At 42.6% G+C, this 16,263-nt stretch overlaps 1 pseudogene; it reads right to left on the bottom strand.

The window, feature by feature from the left end:
* LOC114229333 (cilia- and flagella-associated protein 300-like) overlaps positions 1-16,263 on the bottom strand; it is a 69,922-nt pseudogene that overhangs the window by 38,455 nt on the left and 15,204 nt on the right.

The following is a 16,263-nucleotide window of genomic DNA, read 5'->3' as shown; positions in this document are numbered from 1 at the left end:
AGCTGGGAGAGAAACAGACACAGTTCCAAAAATAGCACATTTCTGACCCACTACATACATTCACTCCCCTGGCCCAGATCCCAAGCAGGTTTTAATTGGAGAATCATCTGCCTTTTCTTCTGCTCTCTATCTCAGTCAGATCAAATAGTATGCAGCCAAGACCACTGTCTCCGCAGTCTGGTCACAATAAGCTTAAAATCCTAAGCCTCCATTTGTGTGGGCCTTTATAGTAAGGGTCCTGGGGGAAAACTTCTAGGCAAGAGTTAAGAAAGGAAGAGCCAGCTAACTGTTTTCCACCCCTGTAGAAGTTTTAGCCTTTCAGAGAATTCAGCATTACAGCCAGACACAGCTGTTAAGTTAGCCCATTAATTACTGGGTAACTCGCCTCTCGCCTTCATTGTGATTCCATAAAATGGTTAGATACTCTCAGGAGTGTTCTTAAAAGTCTCATTTTTGCCATGTTTTTATTTCCCAGTCCATCATTTGAAATTTGAATAGGTGAGCCATTTCTCACAAATTAAGGATGCTCCTGGGACTTTCTGTATCTGTGTAGAGGAAAAGGCTAGTTCAAGGGGAGGCACCCCACTCAATTTTGGGTGGCCCTGAAGCATCCATCTTATATGAAAACTGCTGTTTGAAATTTTAACCCTGCTATTTGGCTTCTGTAAATTCTTGATTGCTAAGACTACTCCCACTTCAGCAAGGCCATTAAATTTTCCCCAGACAAGGTTATCAGTGCTGGCGCCAGACTAGGCTTCTGGTTGAGGTTTCAAGGCCCCAGTACATACGGGCTCTTTAAGAACTTGCAAAAGGGGCCGGAAACACTCCATATTTGGGAGACAAAGAAGGTAGAATCATATAAATAGGGAGAATTCCTGCATGTTGGGGCCCAGAATTTGAGAGACATTTTTCCTCTGGACCTGCACGTAATAAATGTAACTCCATCTCTCTAACTATTGCTTTGTTCTTCGGTTTTCTGCAACAGCCCTTGGCAGGAGCCCCATCTCTTCCCGGATGCTATAGAAAAGCCCTGAGATGGTTTTTCTTTAGAAAATGGCAAAAATGACACAAGGGGCATATACACAAGGCAACCAGGCAAGCCAATGCCCAAAATAGCCCATTGGAAAAATGCTGATTCTGGGGAGGTCAGTCCCCAAACCCAGGACGAGTGACATTGCTTTTTAACGGAGTGCTTTGTGAAGTGTCCGGGGATTGTGCGCACTTGTAAATACTGTGTTTCTATTGATGTTTGAATCAGTCTGTTTAAAAGTAAGGAATGTCCCAATTTTCTGGGGCCCAACTGCTTGTGGAGAGGAGGAACATGTGGCAGGGTTTGAATCTTGAGTCTCCTTGTCCCTAATAGTACTTTGGTTACTGATTGCTAGGTTGGTTTGCTCTTTGCCGTCTGTCTTTATGAACATAGAAAGCCCTCTGTCTCTGCTCCATGTAGGCTTTGTATCTCTCAGAAACAAAGGTTGTTCTGGTAGGTTAAGATTTTAAGATTATAAGGCTAATTTTAAAGTGTAAATTTGTGAAACGCAGGGAAGTTTAAACAAAGACCACTAGCTAAGGTTGTAGCCATTGTCTTCCCTGCCTGGGGTGAAGCGTGAAAAGAAAAAATAGCAGTTTTACTCAGATGCTAAGCAGCTTTTAGAAGTGGCGGAACCTGTGCAGGCCCTTAGAAAAGGGGCAGGGCAGGGGAAATTGGAAAAGCCCCGCCCAGCATCACATCCATTAAACATCTGGTAGGCATCTTAAGTATTAATGGGAACCAGGTGGTCCACGCCGGCCTGTGACGTCACAAACCCGCGCAGGCCCTGCAGAAGCCAGAACTAAGGTTAACTATAAGGTGATCACAGTGTTGCGGCTTCTGCACCCTTGGGGGCACGGCAGCAAGGCAGCAAGGGAATGGACGGGCGGTAAGGCGTGTCCACCCAGCATTTTCTCTGACATTCAAAGTATATCATATAAAAATTTTATGGCCAGATTGAAAATAATTAATTCTGCGGTCAAGACCAAATCTTTAATGTTAAAACCGGTTTAAGTTTTAATAATCTTTAAATTGGGTATATTTGACAGCTTTTCCGAATGTAATATTTCATGAATTTAACTGAGAGACAGATTTGTGATATCTCAAGGGCCCTGAGGTGATACAAAGATTTATTCTCTCTCCCTAAAAAGAAATATCTTTAAACTAAATTAGACCAATACAATATACTTGAGGTTGCATGAGGAAACTCTGTCAAATAAAAATTAATAGCAATATTCTATGTAATACATATACTTTGAATGTTACAGAAATTTCAGTCTACTTCAGAAGAAAAACTTAACGCAGATTCACAGCCAAGTTCAAACAGGAAGCTTTCAGTCAGGGAAAAAGGGCAAGCATGATAATTCTCTGTGTCTGCCAGTGACATTCTGGGGTTTTATGTTTCTCTTATTAGGATTTATAAATTGTCTTCAATGCTTTAATGCGCCGTCTGCAATAAGCCATGTGCCACAGGTTACATACAAATTGTTTTCTGTACTAGAAGGTTGTTGTCTCAGAATATTATGAAGCAAAGGTTTTATCAATTGCATTTTAAACAAATCTAGAACCATGCCACTTTTGAATTTTGTCATTGGATAGCCATTGCCTTACTTTGGTGCATTTAAGTCTTTAGAAAAACCCATAGACAGGACTCTGACTTACTCTAAATTGCAGGCTTCTAAGCAGGTCATAGTTGAACTAAAAGGTGTTTGTAAAACTTCAGGAAATTATTAATTAGAAACAATAACTAAAATATATTTAAAAAAGGTGGTACATCACCCCTTTCCTAGCATAACTAAGTAAAATATACAAATAAACACTAAATATTCAGGGACAAATTTAAGCTTAAAAGGGGGAAATAAAAATATTTTCCACTAGTATTCACCATTAATAAAAACTAAAAAGGTATGCCTTTTACCTAAATTGTTCCCTACAAAATCCCTTTCCCAGGTATCTTTTAGGGGAGCAACCAAGTTGGTTGCCCAGTTTAAAAGAAAATAAAATCTCTAAAATGGCATTTAAAGGTTTGAAAATAAAACAACAGAAATTAAGGGTCAGTAAAAACTAAAAGTTAAGCAAGTAAGCCGGGAGTGTAAAATATAAAATCAGGCAGAGGATAAATTCTTTAATGACGAGGGCATACACAAGATGGGAACAGGAGCTGTTAATACTTTACTCGGATCACTGGATAATGGCCAAACCAGGGTTCCAGGTACTGTGTAAACTCTCAAGTCCTCATCCTAGAGAAGACCCCTCGGAAATTCAGGTCAGCAGGCACTCCAACCCATCCAGTTCCGTGGGTAATTCAAAACATTACAGCCACTCAGGCCCTTTTAAATCACAGACAAGGGACCTGAACCATGACACAGGGTATGTACGCTTACATGGGAGGCAAGCAGATGGCCTCTGTGTGACCTCCGGTCATCACCGTGGTGGTCAGTACAGCTTGTCCACCCAGGAAATTTGTTTGCGGTCATGTTACAGAGATTTGGATCAATCAAACAATGCAGGAGGAGAGTTTGGAGAGATTCACTTTATTCACCGCGGTGGGCTTAGAGAAAATGAATTCAAATTCTAAGCAAAGCTACAAGCAGAACTTCCCTTTTTATTAAGGAGCCAGCCCTATGTGCACTTGGTGGTTATCTCGCTGCTGGCCTTGAAAACAACACAGTTCTATCCAATTAAAAAATGCACCTTGCATGGCATAGAGATTATGGGCATATCTAGTGTCTGGCCTACAAGGTCAGGCAGCTAAGTTTATCTTCCTCACTATTCAAGCAGGCTAGAAAGCAAAGTTATTTTTTTAGAATAAGAGTCTGTCTAAAACAACAGCAGAGAATTCCAAACAGTAGTTTTACAAAATAGGGGTTTTTCCTTCTCATTGCCCCCCCTTGTCCCACAAGCTTTTCAGCCTTGTGGTACAATAACCATGGGATGTTATGGTGAACAGGGGTGTTGAAACTTTTTTAGTTACCAAGGCCCCTAGTACCACAGTCCCCATCAGTACTGTCCACACGGAAACCCAGTTTCCCTCCTGCAGGCGTCAAGCCTCCTCCTGGCCTGCGTGGAGCCCAGGCTAGGGATCTCACGGGTGAGGCCGCTGGTTGCCAGGATCCAGGCCGTTTCCTGGTGCAGGAGCTGGGAGTGGTGTAGCCAGGTCTGGATGCCATCTACTTCAACAGGCATGGGCGTGCTCAGGATAACAGTGTAGTGTCCCTTTCAGGTTAGGGTGAGTCCTTGGGCAGTGAACTTTACCCACACCGAGTCCCCGGGCTGGAAGGGATGTACAGGGTCCGCGGTGGGCACTGGCAGAGCATCTCAAACAAGCTTATGGGTGGCTCTCTGGGTATACTGCAGAGCCTGTAAGGACTTGAGTAAGGGAATGGTTATGAATTCCAGCTTTTAGTTTTTCCCTAGTCCTGGGAAGAGTGGGGGAGGTCTACCATACATGATCTTTAAAGGGGGGAACCCCTCCCGGTAGGGGGTACACCTGGCCCATGAGAGGGTGAAGGGCAGGAGGTTGGTCCAGTTTTCACCGGTTTCTAGGACAAATTTAGTTAAACTCCTTTTTAGAGTCCTGCTCATGCCTGTCCTAAGGCTTGAGCTATACTTTGAGATACCTTGGCTACAAAAGCGGGGCTGTTATCTGATCCTATGACTACTGGCAGCCCGAATCTAGGTATAATCTCCTGGAGTAATTTCTTGACAACTATAGAGGTAGTTTCTGTCCTAGTGGGGTATCCTTCAACCCAACCCGAGAAGGTGTCTATGAGAACTAGCAGGTACTTGTACTCTGATGCTGGTGGCTTAATCTCTGTGAAATTCACCTCCCAATGCTCTCCTGGGGAATTTCCCTGGGGCCTGAATTCCCAGGGGGACCCTCTTACCTTGCTTAGTATTTACCTGTGCACAGACAGTACTTCTAGTGACTATGCTTCTATTACCTTATCTACGCCTATGTGGGTAGCCTGGTGTAACTGGGCAACTAACGTCCGACCTAGAGCCTCTGGGACCAACAGTCTGTCATCTGGTAGGGTCCACCAACCATCTGGTCCTTTGATGGCTTGCTTCTGTTCTGCCAATTCCTCCTCTTGTTTGATGTAGGAGGGGCTCCGTTGTAGGTCGGAGTCCCGCAGGGTTACTAAAACTTGTAAAGGCCCCACTGGTTTTTGGGCGGCTTCCTTGGCAGTTTTTGGTCTGTGGCTCTATTTCCTCTGCCTTCAATTGTCTCCCCTTTTCTGATGTCCTTTGCAGTGCATTATTACAACTGCCCTTGGGAGCCAGATGACCTCTAATAAGGCTAATATCTCTTAATGTCCTTTCCGGCTGAAGTTGGTAACCCTCTTTCCTGGGGGATGGCACTGTGTCCCCATCGAAGGGCCTGGATTAAGGCCAAAAGTTCAGCTTTTTATACTGATGTCCCCCTGTTCAGAGACTGTGCCCAAATGGTGTGATCCAGGGTGACTACCGCTGCCCCTGCATATCGGATGCCATCCTAAACATAACTGCTCCCATCCATGAACAATACCTCATCTGGTGGTGAGAGCGGGATATTTGTCAGGTCTGGGAGAGCTGTTTGTACTGCATCTGTAACCTCTGTGCAGTCATGAATGGGTTCCTCTGGATCATCATCTGGAAGCAGGCTGGCAGGGTTGATGGCCAGTGTCTTATGGAACCGAATGCGGGGCTGGTCCAGGAGAAGAGCTTGGCACTGGGTGATCCTGGTGTTTGACATCTCTCTCTCTGGAGCACCTTGAAGGAGGGCCTCCACACCATGGGGTGTTGTCAGGGCTAGTTCCTGGCCCAGAGTCTGCTTATCTGCCTCCTTCACCAGCAATGCTGTGGTGTCCACTGCCCAGAGGCACGCTGGCCACCCTGCTGCCACAGGGTCTAGCCTCTTAGACAGATAGGCTACAGGTCTCTTCCAGGGACCTAGGGTCTGAGTGAGAATCCCTTTGGCAATGCCCCTTACCTTACTCACGTGGAGGTGGAAGGGCTTCATTACGTCTGGCAAGGCTAGGGCAGGTGCTGAGACGAGAGCCTTCTTTAGCTCCTCAAAGGCCCGTTTTTCCACTTCGGCCCAATTCAGCAGCTGCATTCCCCTAATACTTGAGTACAGAGGTTTAGTAATCTCCGCGAGCCCCGGTATCCACAGGTTGTAGTATCCAACTGCCCCTAGGAATTCCCGCTCTGTCCCCCTCAAAGGATATGATGGCAGTCCAAATAGTTTCTGTAGGAGGTCATGTCTACACAGGGGGTACGGGCATTCTGGCATGACCAGAAATGAATGAGTTACCGTGTTCCTTCCGAGGTCCATAGTCCTTTTTGATGTCCAAGGAAAACAGGCAATTTGTCCGGTGGCTTCCTGGACTGCTGTCTTCTTAGAGGTTACGGGTCCCATCGGCTCTGTCAAGACTGAATAGGCTGCCCCAGTGTCCACCAGGAAACTAACAAGTTTGCCCCCCACTTGTAAGGTTACCCTGGGGGCTTAATGGTAAGGAACCCCAGTCCTGTCAGTCCTCTTCCTCTAAGTTAAAGACCCTTTGAGTTTGAGTCTGAGTCTCTTCTTTCTGCTTTTCTAGCTAACCTGCCAGGACATTCTCTCTTCCAGTGCCCCTGCTTCCTACAATAGGCATACTAATTCCTTTCTATTTGCTGCTGACCTTTTCTTTCTTTCTATGTCCTTCAAAAATGCATAACCATGACTCAAATCTTCCATTTAGTATTTCTAAACATTTCTAGCAATTAATGTTTCAGTATTGTATGCTAGAAAAGGCAGAGGGAGGAGAGAACAGTCCCAGCACCCTGTTCCCAGTCCTCCAGCCACTTGAAATTCAAAATGCCACATTCTTCCTAAGAGATAAGGATCTCAAATTCTGATAAGCCTGAAAAGAGGAATGGGGGAATTTCTAGCTGCCACTTTTAAGCCCCCTAACAGAACACGGTAAAAAGTGTCCAAGGAGTTGCGGGAAGATCTTGGGTCTCATTGGGGTGCAGGGGGTCACAAGGGAATTTCTCTCCTCGCCACACCTCCAGCTACTCAAAACAACCCCTGGAGGGGATGGACACCGGATGGGCGGAGGCAGGGAGCACCTCGCGGGTCCCAGGTGGCAAAGGAGGGCTCCCACCGAGGCATTTTCATGTGGCAGTCCACTCTCTGTTTCCACTGGGAAAAGTGCTTGCCTCCTGCCATTGAAGGTGGCATGGGGGAACCAGTGACCCCTACACTGTAATCAGACTCCCTGATCTTTCTGAAAAGCCACTCTGCTTGAGTGTGTTTCTATTAAAAATTACTGATCTTAAAACTATAACTTAAGAGATGACATACACATATAAGGACCAAGTGGCCCACAAAATATTTTTCTTTTCTTTTAAGATTTTGCAATGTACTGTAATCATTAATCACATTAAACTTAAATGGCCAATTGAGACAAATACTTCTGAGACCGTTTCTCTACCACTGATTAAGACTGGGTGGCAGCAGGTGTCAGAAATAAGATTCATTTAGTTTTTGAGCTTGCTGGGAAGACTTGGTGACTTTGCTAGCTCTGGCTTCCTTCTTGTAAATAGTTAACTTTAAAATTTGGTCCCTGCTTTAAATCTCTTTGGACTACAATTGTTACAACTTTATACCTTTAAATTAATAAACATAGACAGAAATGTTGTTAGGTGGGCAGATTCCCCCTCTGACAGAAAGCAAGCATCCCTGGGAAAAAGGGATCCCAGTGGCCACTCGGGGGGTTGCTATCTGTCAGAGCACTCAGCCTTAAACAAATTAAATGTTCCTTTTTTTCTTCTCACAGACTTCTACATATGAACAGATAATTATAACCAGGCAGACAAACAAAATATCAAACAAACATCTGTACTTATACCATTTTAGTAAACAAGTATTCTTACAGTCTTGGGATCTGAGCAGATAACAGGAACACTGCCTCTAAGTCCCCTGATGGGGGCCTCCCTTTCCCACATCCCAGGACAGGATTCTTAACCCATGTTTCAACAAAACAGAAATGGCACTCATGTTGGACAAAGGAAACAAGATTAATAGACTTGCAAACTCTGCGGCCCTGCCACAGCCTCAGCTTTTTCTGGCTCCGCTGCCACTGCCACCTCAGGCCAGTGGGCGAGACCAGTGTGTTGAAGGAAAAAAAGTTAAAACCACTCCTGGAGTCCGCCAGAGACTGTGAAGGAAAAGTCATCCTGCAGTCTCGCTCGGGGAGGGACACATTACACATAGTGTTATTCCAGGAGAGGCAAAACCTTGCAAGGAACCTTGATAAAAAGCTCAGTAATCTAATCACACAGTCAAAGGTTAAACAGGAAGGGAAGAACCACTCAATGTCCTCTAAGAGGATTTCAACTAACTGACAACAAACTGACAAGACCTTGACAAATCAAAACTCAACAAATAATACACATATAGGGCCCAAATATGACAGACAAACACAAGACAAAAAGACAAAACAAACAGTCCTGACACCAACACGAAAAAACACACAAAACAAACACCTGTCAGGAGGGAGAGCATCCAGCCCCTTCTGGGGGGTCCCTCTCTCCTCTCACAGGAGAGGATTTCTTGTGAGCTGAAAGCCTGGATGGCCTCCTGAAAGAAAAGATCTTTAATCCAGTTCTGATGCTATCAGAATCAGGACGAGAGAGGAAGGGAAAGACCAGGTTATGTCCTCTATAAGGATCCTAATAAATAACTGAAATTAAGTCAAATGAAACATAACCACGAAGACAAAAGACTACACAAGACACATAACTAGGGTTAACTTGGTCCATAGATAGTTAATAATAACGTCAGCCTTAGTTCCACGTTGGACTATGATGTCACAGGCAGGGACAGGGCCTGTAAATCTATCCGCCCTATGGAGCTGTAAGCCCTGTCCCTGGGAGTCTCCGAGCACCAAAAGAGATAAGAAAGCCATAAATAAAAGTTCTTTGCTTTTTGAAATATCACAAATTTATACTTTTAAATTAACCTTAGGACTTTAAAAATTCAATTTAATACAGCAAATTCACAAATCAGAGCAAACTGAAACCCTTACTTATACAAACATACAAACAGAGAGGAATTTTTATTAGCTAAATGGGATGATTCCCTCCCACTGTGGTAGAGAGCAGACATCTCTGAGAAAAATAACTCAGCAGCGCTGCTTAAGACATTTGCAGACCATCACAGTAGGTACTATCTTTAAACAAATTAAACAATAGAAAGAGATAACAAATACTCTCATGTGCATAGCCATATAGCACAAAGTAGCTTTTACTTCACACAGACCAGTTAATGAACAGATAATTATGCCAAGACATACAAACATCCATACTCACACTCTCTCAGCAGACTAGCCCAAATTGGAGCTGAGCAGATAATTGAAACAATGCCCAACTCCCCAGATGGTCTTGGGGGCTCTCCAGGCACCCATGCCCCAGAACAGAATTCTCGACCAATGTCTTGGTGAGAAACTCCCGGAGGGGTTAAGACTGTGTCCAGTCCCCCCTTCTCGGTAACAAATTGGCTAGTCCCACACACAAACAAACAGCAGAGTGAACTCATAATTCCTTCATCTAAAGAGCCTTCCGAGGGCCAGCCAACCCTGAAGGCTGGCCATTCCACTTCACAGAATTTCCACAATGTTTCAGACTTCATTTTAATTTCATAATCTCCATCAAATCCCTTTTTAAAATTTTTCAACATGCAATTGAGAACAGTGGGTTCACTCTGTCCTGACCCCATGATGATCAGTGGCGAGAGACAGACAAGGGAGGGGTGAACTGTTTTCACAGATCCTCACTCAGATGCCCGCCTGGCCGCGTCCCTTGGGAGCTTAGATTCGTCTTAGCTAAGGTGCATCCGTATAAACCCTGGGCCTGGTCAGCTCCACATGGGGGTGAGTCACCGTTATGCCATATGATGAATCACGGAACCGCAGATTGGGGCCCACTCGGACTCCGTAACTGAAGTCGTGGAGCCACACAAAGGAGAGGAGAGAGCAGGCCCTCTCCCTCCACACTCACACACTTTCACCAGACATTCACTCAGAGTTTAAACAACAATCCACCCAATTCCTGATTAATTTGCCTGAGGAAGCCAAATGGCTTCCGGGGAGGTGATCAAGCTCCCCCTTCCACTCACTTGGAGTAGGCTGAACTGACGGGGCACCTACCTTACCGATTCTGTCAACAGGTCCAGAAGTGTCTGTCCGCTTTCTCCAGATGATGGCCGGGTCCTGGGCTGAGGTCCGGGAGCGCCCAGAGTCCCCCGGTTTAACTCTGCTAATTCAGCAGAGAGGCACCTCCCGGAAGCCTGTCCAATGCCCCCGGGTCCCTAACCCTGTCCACTCACCAGAGGCTAAAGATCCAAGCATGGTTGGTTTTCCCGAAGCAATGCACCAAATTATGTTACAGAGATTCGGAACAATCAAACAATGCAGGAGGAGAGTTTGGAGAGATTCACTTTATTCACCGCGGTGGGCTTAGAGAAAATGAATTCAAATTCTAAGCAAAGCTACAAGCAGAACTTCCCTTTTTATTAAGGAGCCAGCCCTATGTGCACTTAGTGGTTATCTCGCTGCTGGCCTTGAAAACAACACAGTTCTATCCAATTAAAAAATGCACCTGGCATGGCATAGAGATTATGGGCATATCTAGTGTCTGGCCTACAAGGTCAGGCAGCTAAGTTTATCTCCCTCATTATTCAAGCAGGCTAAAGCAAAGTTATTTTTTTTAGAATAAGAGTCTGTCTAAAACAACAGCAGAGAATTCCAAACAGTAGTTTTACAAAATAGGAGTTTTCCTTCTCACTGGTATAGTAAATTTCTCAAGCCATCCTGGCTCCCCAAATCCCTAACTACTAAGTATATTATAAGCAGCCCAATTCAGAGTCAAATAATCTCAAGTAGATGTATATCTCCCACATCTCTTTACAACTTATGCCACCACTACAACCAACCAAAACCACTTCCTCAGGCCTCGGTTTATACTGTTTTATTATTACTCATCTTTAACCATTGCTTGTTAGGTTTCATATCCTCCCATTCAGAAGCCCTAGAGCTCCAAATGGTCCTCTGCATGAAACTGCAGACGAAGGCCACTGCACCCGTGAACCCTTAGTAGCCCACTTCTGATGGGACCCTGACTGCCTCCTCCAAACGATGACCCCCTTTGCCAGCAGGAAGCAGTCAAAAGGATTCGGCATCCATTGTCCCCAACGGCAGTTGGGGTTTCCTAATCTGAGGGGGGACTGAAACAGGAATTTTAGGGGTAAAATAGGACAGGTTTAGGAAATTTTAGAAATTAAGGGGACCATGGAGAAAGCACAGGGCTGCAGAGCAGCAGAAGATATATTTCCATAAAATAGGGGAAGCTGAAAAGCTGTAACAGGTACATTTCTATAGAATGAGGGAGCTGGGAACAGCAAAAGGTCTATATTTACAAAATAGAGAAGCTTTCCATCCAGAAGGAGAGGAAGAAAGGCCAAAGGGGATTTAAAAAAAAAAAAAAAACAATAAGGAAGGAGGAGGGGAGAACCTCACTTGTCCCATGTGAGGTTCAACCTTTGAGCCCAGGAGTTACTATAGTAGCCAGCCTAAGGGAATAGTGACCAATCAGAGGGGATATCAAGGCACCATAATATGCAGCCTTTATAAGCCATAGGAAAAGGGAACCGAGTAGGACCCTTTCCCCCTCCCTACTTTGGAGTCCCTTCTGTGGGACTCTTCCCCCTACCTATGTGGGAGTCTGTACTTGTTCTTCAATAAATCTCTACCTCTGCTATACTACTTTCTGTCGTGGATTCATTCTTCGATTCCAGTGGACAAAGAATCCGGGTTCCAGACCAAAGATTCCGTTTCAATATCTTGAGAAAATGAATTTTCTGAGACTCCCATGGGAGGATGAGATATTATGGAAAGCTTTATTTCTGTGGAATCAAACTCCTGAGTTTCCAAGGTTTCTTCTTCCTTTATCCTGCCAAGGAAAAAGTCAAGCTGCATTTTTAGTAGGGCTAGAATTAAAGTCATTGTCCAGAGTTTTCGTTCCATGTCTCTGCAGGCTAGCTTAGTTTGTGTTTCAAGTTCCAGTACATCAGTCCATTGCATGTAGGATCCACAGGGCCACGTGGCTATGGAGGGAACACAGGCAAACAAGAGAAAAATCAGAGAGCCAGGAGCTACACAAGAACCGAGAGGGAGCTCCTTTTTTTGGGGGGGTATTATGTATTCCCAAATTTTCATGGGTTTGCAGTGGCTCTGCCTCCTCTGGGCAATGATTTCTGTTTCCAGTTTTGACGACAGGCATCTTACCTATGTCACCCTGACTTTACTGCACATGCACCCATCACCCAGTAATGCGTAGGAAATGGGCTAGTGGTATCTTGGGGCATGTAAATTTGCAACTTTCTGGTGAAGCTCCTCAAATGATCATGTTTTTAATGTCTTGTCTCCCTTTTGCTTCTTTCCTATTATTAATAACTAGCTAATTATAACAGTAACATAATGAGAGGGAGAGTTATTGAAATTTTCCTTTCTTTCATTTCATTGTGTCATTGTTCTTAAATGTGAATATACATCTTCAGGAATTTTTATTTAAATTGATAAGGTCAATTAAAATATCAAAGTCTGATAAGTATCTATATCACAACTTCTTACTTAGAAAACATGCTATTGATAAAACTAAAGAAAATGGACTAAAGTTTAAGTGAAATAAAAAGAAGTGTTTTTTTTTTCTTTCATAGCCTTTGATATATAAATATACAATGAAGAAATATAATGAAATAAAACTAAAATTTAAAAAGCTAACAATTCATATTGATAAGAGTTAGCTAGCTAGCTTAATGAGGGAGGGGGTCCAAAGAGGAGAGACATCTTGGCCTGAACAATTAAAGCAGCCATCAGTTAGGTCAAAAGCAGCCTTGACCTGAGCAGCTGAGAACGTCATAAGGGTAAATAAAACATCTCCAGCCAGGTCAACTGGGAGAAAGCAATAAGGTAGATCAAAAGAAATTCAAACCCAAACAGATAAAATGGATATATGAAGGATAGAGAAATTCCACAGGATAAGGGGGCAGAAATACATTCACAAAGGATAAAAAACAATCACAGGATATCAGGAAACATTTTCACAGAGGATAGAGGAATGGTACAAAATATGGGGAAAGAAAGAGGTAGGGGGACCATGTGAAATTTGGCCTTTGAAACTGGTACTATGTAAAGTGGGGGTCCTAGATTAAGAAAAAGGGTCTCCAGAATATTATGATGTCTCAAGACAAAGAGAGCAGTGGCCACCCTCTTAAGGGGACCCCTCTGTTTCTCCATGCCAGGAGAGACAGTCTTAGAATTAGAATTTTAGAGACAGTATCTGCTTGCAATATATTTTCTGTACTTCTCACTTGCCACTTTTTGTCCATGGCTTCATTCTTTGAATCCATCTGGACAAGAACCTGGGAAAGAAATCACCCTTGCACCCTGCTCATCAAAAAGACCCCGAATCAATATTAATGACTAGTGGTAGAGATATTTACTTTCCTGACACAATTTCAATCCAGAATTAGTTAGCTTCTAAAATAAAATACATGGAAAATTGAGGACTCACTTCAATCTTAATGCAACAAATGTGAACTCGAATTTTAGTTCTTTGTAACTTTTCATAAAAATTCTGCAAATATGGTGGTATAGATTGTACTAGCTATGGAATTGACTTATGTCAATTTTCCAGACCAGGGGTCCTCAAACATTTTAAACTGGGGGCCAGTTCACTGTCCCTTAGACTGTTGGAGGGCCGGACTATAGTTTAAAAAAAACTATGAACAAATTCCTATGCACACTGCACATATCTTATTTTGAAGTAAAAAAACAAAATGGCAAAAACACCCACATGTGGCCCGCGGGCTATAGTTTGAGGATGCCTGTTCCAGATAAATTTAAAGAAAGGCATCTTGGCATTTGTTTGCTTCTGTTTTAATTGGGGTCTTTAAATTTTACTTGAATTAACTTTTTATTCAAGTAACAATAATTTTATATATAAATCTGTATTAAAATTTAAAAATCATAAATAAAAATACTAGATATAGGTAACCTGAAAGATTATTGTTAAGACATTTCCCTCACACTATAATAGTAATATAAAATGTGAACATGACATTTTTTTTTGAACATGACATTTTATAGGATCCACAATACAGTATGAAAATGTCTGTTCATGACTGTTGAACATAGCAACAGAATCATATGCTATAACTTTAAAGATGTAAGAGGTCAAATTTTATTTTCTTGATTTGAGAATTCCTTCCATCCTTATAGATAAGCTTTGTTGTTTCCAGATATGGATTAAGTACATCTTCATATTAACAAAGGGCTCCACCGAGGCAAAGATATTTGAAAAGGCAAAATGGGAACCATTGTCTATCTAAATATATGAACACTTCATATTTTTCTGAGTCTTACACTAGCAAAACTTTTCATAAATCATCAGAAATAAGAAAAGGATCACAAAAAAGAATCTAAACATTTAAAAACATGTCTACTATCTTTTTCAATATCTTCATTATATAACTGGTTAAAAATGACATTAAGAAGTATATGCAAAGAACGTTTATAGCTTCAATGGTTTTCACTTCAGTTTCATAATGAAATCATCCTTCTGAAAGGCCTGAAACATCTGGTCAACCTGAATGCCTACACTTTGATTCTGCCCAGCATGGACCAAAGGTGAAGCTGGCTGGTAGAATAATATAAAGAAGTGATTCTTGATGGTAAGATAATTAAAGCATGAAATTAAATATCAATAGAAGGCCTGGATGTTGTTCTATAGGAACACAATTTTTTCAAAAATAAATTGTGCCAGTTGCCTAGAATGGTTTAGAAAATGTAAACCTAAAAAACTGTGAAGGGGGAAAAAAAGACATGAGATAGACAAAAATAAAAACTCATCTATTTTAATATACCTTATTTTCCGGTGTATAAGATGACTGGGCATATAAGACGACCCCCAACTTTTCCAGTTAAAATATAGAGTTTGGGATATACTCACTGTATAAGACTACCCCTCTTCCAAGGCACACCAAATAAAAATTTAAAAAAAACATCAGATTTGATTTCAATATGGTAATTTTAATTCAAATGCTTATGACATGCAGGTACTTAGCAGGAAAACTGTCACTTATAAACATAAGGCTGTTTGTCATCAAACCTGTAAACATAAAACAGTGCAAGTGGATTAAACTTTTCCTAATTCACTCTAAAGCTGAAAGGAAGGATGAGACAATAAACCCATGGGAGCTGCCATGCTGTTTGTTTTCTAAGCTGTCAACCAAACTGGAACTGATGATGACAGGAGGAAGATAACAAACAATAGAGAGAGAGCAAGTGCTGGGCAAGTCCCTGGCGAGTTAGCAACACCCATCATAACTGCAAGCTACGGTATTTTTACAGGTTTTGCTGGCGTGACAGTTTCCCTTTAAAACCTTCAAAATCCTCCTGTTCGTCATCTGATATCATAAGTACCACATCAATGACATCTTGTGATACATTTGTAAGGCAGTCATCGTATGGATCGAATTCCGTATCAGATGGTGTTGTCTCAGCTGCTGCTTCCTCTTCATCTTGCCACAAGTAGTCGTCCTCCATACCATCTAATGAATTTGATATGCCACACTTCTTGAAAGACTTGATTACTGTTTCTGCATCAATATCATTCCAGGCTTTTATGACAAATTTGCACAAAACATCCAACTGTGGAGCACGCATGTTTCCTCCTTTTGTGAATGACTTTTCGCCGCTAACCATCCATTCATTCCACTGTTCTCGAATGCGATCTTTAAATGGCTTGTTTAGGCACACATCCAGTGGCTGTGCCAACGATGTCAATCCTGCAGGAATAATGCCTCATCTGTGTTTGGTCTTGCAAGCCTTTGCTTGGTGCTGGGAGTTAAATGAGCCCTGAACATATCCCACACCAGTAGACTACGTTTTTGAATAAGTCCACCTGGTCGCCTGATCCATACATTATCAAGCCATAGCTTTACCCCTTCTTCATCCATCCAGCCTTTTTCACTCACATGTACAAAACAACCAACAGGGAACTTGAGTTTCGGCATTGTTTTTCTTTTAAAAATAATCATTGGTCTCAGTTTGGCGCCATCAGCTGTGCATCCTAGTGCCACTGTAAAACTGGACTTCTCATGTCTTGTTGTTTTAATTAAAATTGTTTTTTTCACCTTTTTGTTGGAC

This window comes from Eptesicus fuscus, chromosome 3, assembly GCF_027574615.1.
Source record: "Eptesicus fuscus isolate TK198812 chromosome 3, DD_ASM_mEF_20220401, whole genome shotgun sequence".
NCBI classification, from domain to species: domain Eukaryota; kingdom Metazoa; phylum Chordata; class Mammalia; order Chiroptera; family Vespertilionidae; genus Eptesicus; species Eptesicus fuscus.
Note: the sequence above shows the minus strand (reverse complement) of the source record. Positions and strands in the feature narration are given on the sequence as shown.